This window comes from Trachurus japonicus, chromosome 10, assembly GCF_045865225.1.
Source record: "Trachurus japonicus isolate A0001 chromosome 10, Traja_1.0".
Lineage (NCBI taxonomy): Eukaryota > Metazoa > Chordata > Actinopteri > Carangiformes > Carangidae > Trachurus > Trachurus japonicus.
The window spans coordinates 24,219,910-24,225,909 of record NC_140916.1 but is presented as its reverse complement, the minus strand read 5'-3'; positions in this window follow the sequence as shown (position 1 = coordinate 24,225,909).

Sequence of the window (6,000 nt, the reverse complement as noted above, 5' to 3'; positions counted from 1 at the left end):
TAATTAGACAACCGTGTGTTAACTGAGCCTGTCCAGTTACTGTAAGAGATGATATCTCAGTGTTGTGCTTAAAGCTTGTTTCCACTGCCCCTAGTGGCCAAAAGAGTTATTAAATGTTTAATCAAAGTAAGAACAATGCCTTTTTTTAACTATTCTGTGTGCATTGTGCTCTTTACTGATCACTAACTAATTAGCAGGTAGATCTACTGAGTTACATTCAACTAACCCCAGGGTGTATGAATGCAGTTGTGCACATTTAAATCCCAACCCTCATGAATTGTAATTCTGTACGGTCCAGTCCTTCAGAAGAAAACCTGCTAAATTAACGTATCAGTGTCTCACACGTGGATGCTCTTCTACTTTACTGACCTCAGGGATCTCCCGGGACAGGGTCTAGCTCACCATACCTTTGAAATGCCTGCAGAGACAGATAGCATTTAGCAAATAGCAACAACCAACTTTAAGTCATTCTCTGGCAAACACCTCAACTGCCTAAACCTAAACCCACCTAATCTACCTCCTTTTCCCCTTTCTCATCTTCTTCTTTGTGCTCTTAGGTTCTCCATCCTCTCCCTCCATTTCTCCACCACTTTGGATCTCTCGTCTGGGATCATGCTAGTAGAGAGGTAATTGAAATGTGTGCATGTGTTTGTGCGCGTGCATGTGTTCATGCAAGTGTATGTTTGTAATGGGTGTTGGGATGGTGGAGGGGGTGGAGGGGGTTGTTGGGCCTCTGCTCCGCGGATGTCATAATTAGGAACTGGAATTCTGGGAATTCCTGGGAAGGTTGGACGGTCCTAGAGGGCTTTTCATCTGCTGCAGCAGCCCAGCCCCCTCTCAGCCGCTGGCCTTACGGAAAAATACAACATGTTCCAACACACACCATCACAGCAATCAATTACCGCTAACTGTAGAACACACATCGTTAACAACAAATATCCCAAAACATCCTACAATTGTAACCTCATGGCACTGAGGTTCACAGGCATCTGTGACATGCTGGTTTGATCTGGACCCAACCACTAATTCATGAGCAGGCTAATTAACCTCAACAATTCTAAATATATCATGTACTTTATTTATACCACAATCAGAAAAAAGTTCCTCCCTTTGCTATTTTTTCCCAAACAAAAAAAAAATGCAAAATGCATATGGTACTCCTCAGCAACGCCATAAAATGTTTCATTCTTTACAAACAGTTAGTCTTGTATAAGGCTGTTATATGATCAGCATAACAGTCCAACGTTGTTTTCTGTAAACACAGGCGCCAGTATAGAAACAATGCTCTCCAATCGGGCCATGTCAAGTAACACTTTTCTAATGAGCTACCTAACAGGGTTATTATTGCTCACCAGCAAAGTCCTACAGGATCCAAGATGTATCTGAGGACTGCTGGCTAATCACAGACACAAATAAAAGTTTGGATTTTTCTCCTTCAGAATATGACGGCTTATATATACCAGTAACCACTGAAAACCACAAGAAACCAAGTTGACAAGTTGGTGAAATGGAAATTAAATATTGTTATTTTGAGGTTTTGGCACGAAAAACCTAGCGATGAATGAGTGTTTTTAGCCATTTTTAGCGGCTGGTTTACAAATTAAAAGAGGCTTTGGTTAAAGGTCTGAAATTATGTGTGTTGTTAACACAAGTTTAACTCAATTTCGTACTCGAAACAGTCAAAGTTGATCATCTGTGAAGTTTGGAGTTATGTGCAACTGAATGAAAATGGGTTTTTTTCTGAACCACACTATTCTTAGATTGCATATAGGCTAAAATAGTACTATGGAAGAGTTGAAGAGGCTAAGCCCAAAGTAAAATCAAATCAAAATCAATCCAACCTGACATGTTTGGCAAAAGGGCGGGCATGCAACCAAAAACAAGACTTACACTTGGCTACGATCACCCAAACTTGTCTGACCATCCAATACAGGCCCTCACCTGGTCAAACGTGTCATGTGAGTGATTGCATTTAAGTCTTTTGAAGCTTGTGTTTTTGACTCTATCGAGTTTGTTTTCTCTTGTTTTGACAAATTTAGGAGTTTTGTCTATTCCTAACTTACAAGGTCTACCTTCCTGTGTGGACTGTAAAACAAACAGACCCTGGATTAACACCCAGTAGCCTAGACTTCATAGTGCTATGTGCGACAGAAATTTGAGACCACTGCCAAATTCAATTTTGTTTGCCAGCCTCAGTGATGCTGGAGGCATGCAACCTATTAGTTTTTCACAGGTTGGCCTAACATTAGTTTTTATTGGCTGCATTTAGGCCAATGTTGCTTTGTGGAGATAATCACATAATAAACACGCTGAGCAGAATAAGCAGATTTTCAGCATTAATGCAAAACCATATTCATAAACTCATTAAGGTGGAACTTCAGCCAAAGACAGTGGGGGGGGGGGGGGGGGGGGGGCGAACCTCTAGGATAATGACAGAAATCGTAACTGGACATCTGGACCTGGTGTAATATATAGTGAAGGATTCAAGTTGTGTGTGTGTGTGTGTGTGTGTGTGTGTGTGTGTGTGTGTGTAAGGGAGGCAGTCAGTCACTGGTTTCTGTCATGGTAGGAGCGCTGCCAGGAGAAGTGGTGTACTCACTTGGACAGGTGAAACGGGTGGAGCTGAAGAGCTAAGCGGCCCAAAAATGCTGCAGAAGCTATATTCGGTCAAAATGAGCTCACCTCAAAGACATATACATTACACAGTCAGTTTATTCATTTATTTTCCATATTACCAGTGACTGAATAAATGAAAGCAAAAATGGATAAACGAGGCTGCCATATGCCCCCTCAAACAATTTTACACACCAGAGCCCACAGTTTGGTCTTACAGTGGAAAGAGGTATTGTTTCACTGCGAGAATACTGTGAGCCAGCTTGTCTTCTAACACAGTCTAATGAGGCAGGAACAAATGACTATCCACTCTTAACACTCTTTCTCTACGTGCACTTCTCTGAATATTGTCAATTATCCCCCATGTCTTGGCTGACCTGACTCTGAATGTGGGTCACAGGCTACACAATCACCTGGTAATTACCAGAGAGTAAACAAGCCAAGCCAGGGGAGAAGTTTTAATGATTGTCAGGCTGCCACAAAGGACCCTTCATCTCTAATGAGGGGTAAGTGTGTCATATTATGTTGCACAATTGTTGGACTTGACCATCGTGATAAATATAGCATCCCTGGATCCAATATTATGGGATCAAGGCAAATCTGGGGGATCAGTGTGATCAAATAGAAGTGTAAACCAGAAGGTCTCCTTTTGTCTCAGTGATGTTTCCTAAACTGACCTTACATAATAAGCCCTTTGCCCAGCTCTTGAATCGGATGATTAATTGTTCACCGGTCTTTTCAGCAGCTATGACACTATGTGCCACCCACGGAGTCTGCTCTGGCCTCATGTCTCACTCTCATTAAATGGGGCCTTTGTGTCCCAGCTGCTCTCTTTTGTCCCAGCATGCCCACCTATCAGAGGGGTCGACCCCTGTGTCTCTAGCCATGATGACATCACCTCTGCCCTCATCGAGGCTGGAGCAGCCAAGGTAAGGGCTCTCATGGGCAGCTACGACCCATCTCTTTCTCCTTATCACTCAATCACTCCTTTGTGCTGGCGAGGCCTGTGGGCTTATATGGACAGTAATGAGACGGAGCACTTTGTAATCTGCCAGCGCTGTAGCAATATAACCCATACAGAGCGAACTCTATAATAGCACATTGTTTGAGGCAAGTTAAGTGAAGGTCTGAGATGTGGCACTTTCACACTGGTTGGAATCAGAGCCCAGAGCTGGCCTGCTGAGCTGGGCTAGTAAAACCTCTCTTTTCACGAGTCAGGTGAGTTAACACACCAAAGAGTGCATTAAGGGGGAAGAGGGAGGAATGCTTTGCAGCTCAGTGTTACAAAATCGCACATTCTTATGTTTCAGCACGCACACAACAAGCGCAGTGAAGTTTACATCCTCCTTAATGAGATGAGACTGTTTTTCAATTCCTAGACATATAAAACTCTCGCGGACGGGGCCAGAAGTGCTCAGTCATCCTGCTGAAACAAGAATTCTTTTTCCCAACAAGTCAGCATTCAGGAGATACAAGATTTTCACCTGACACCGTCAACATGCACACGCGCACACATGCACACACACATGAACCAGGCCAAATTTAGAAGCTGAGCTATCATCTTCAGGTTCCTCGAAGACTTTGGTATTTGATATTTCACGGCCTCATCTTCTGACAGCCCAACACTGCTCCCCTCTCCTGCTGTTTCCCCTCCAAGGGCTTTTATGAGTTATGTTTACACTGTGAGACCAAATGCTCAGCTTTGATTTACTACTCTTTTTTTTCTCAAAGGCAGTTCACGTTATATTTTTTGTGGCAATACTCAAAAACTCTGAGTCTGATCCACTAATGCCAAATAACTGTATTAGTATAACGAATATGTTTAGCAACGACGTGGCCGCACTTATGACATAGAACACAGAAAAGCTTAGTGTAAATCTGACACATAGATTTTATTTGCATGCATTTTAGTTTAAATATAGTGTTTGACAGTTTTGGAAACACGCTGTTGGATGATAAATATGAAGCTGGAGCTTATTGCCAGTTTTCTCAAAATGTCAAACTATTCTTTTCAGACTCTTTGCTTTTCTTTTTACTTGATTGGGTGATATAGGAAATATGAGAGAATGATCTCTTGGTTGAACTTAAGAGTTTCTCCCAAATTTCCCTCCTGGTGAACAATTAAGTTTTATCTTGCTACTCATCTCTTTTTATGTGCTTTTCTGACATGCACTGATTGAATTCGTGGTCAATTGTGCAGATTTGTGTCTTGTTTTAGAGCGGCATGAAGGTCACTGTAATTCTCACATGGCTGTTCAGGCTCTGGTCACATCTCCACTTTTCAAATATGTTGACGCTGAGCCATTTAATTTTGTTATCAGACAGCGACCACTTTCACCTGCCTTCATTTGACAACAAGAGGTCAGTGTGTGTGTGTGTGTGTGTGTGTGTGTGCGTGAGCAGGGTCGGCCCAAGTCTCCATGGGGCCCTAAGAAAAATCTTATTTTGGGGCCCTCTATTACTAATAATACTGATTATTGATTAGTTACACACCTGCTACAAACTTCGTCATCCCAGCCACTGGCCAGGCATGTTTTAACACAATCTTTGTTGTTGTTGTTTTAATCTGAAATGGTTGCAAATTCAGCTAAAAGTGCAGCCAGGGGTCGATTTAAACTTTATATTCAGTGATATAGCCTAGTGGGATACTAAATGCCATATAGGCCTACAACTAAAAGTGACAAAATAAGACAAAAGGACAATGGATTTGCTGTAAGCACATCATCAGTTTTTTTATTTTTGGTTTTAAAGGTCCAGTGTGTAATAATTTGTGAGGTTTATTAACAAAATCTGAATACCAATGAAGTGTATAATCGCTACGTTTGGTTTACGTAGCCTTATAATTATTCTTTTATATATACATATTATATCAAGGGTCTTGCTTTAGAGAGTGTCGCCATCTTGCGCCGCCATGTTTGTACGGCAGCCTGAATGGAAAATCCAGCCAGCCAGAGAGCACGTTTCGGGAGTTTCGCGTGCAAAAATAAACCAACGAAGAAGGAGGCAGAAAGAAAGAAAAAAGAAGGAGAAGGAAACAGCAGACATATCGTAAAATGGTTTAGATCTTCACCTCATCGCTCCATACTCCTGAAATACTCCCAGTCGTCCCAGCTGTGATTTGACAATTGAACAATTCTGCATACTATGCACTACTGCCATAGGTAACATCATGTTGATACCATAGACTGTGGTTGATACTGACTCGGGGCCCGAGGCAGTTGCCTGGGTTGCACGCCCGGTTGCAACGCCTCTGTGTGTGAGAGTAGAGAGGACATTTTTGAAGTTTCTTGGCTTCTGTGGGTCACTCAAGAGTTACTGTCCGGTACAGAGTCTGAACCTGAAGTTGAATTGCACACAGTAAAGTACTTTAAGAAGTCTGTAAACTGG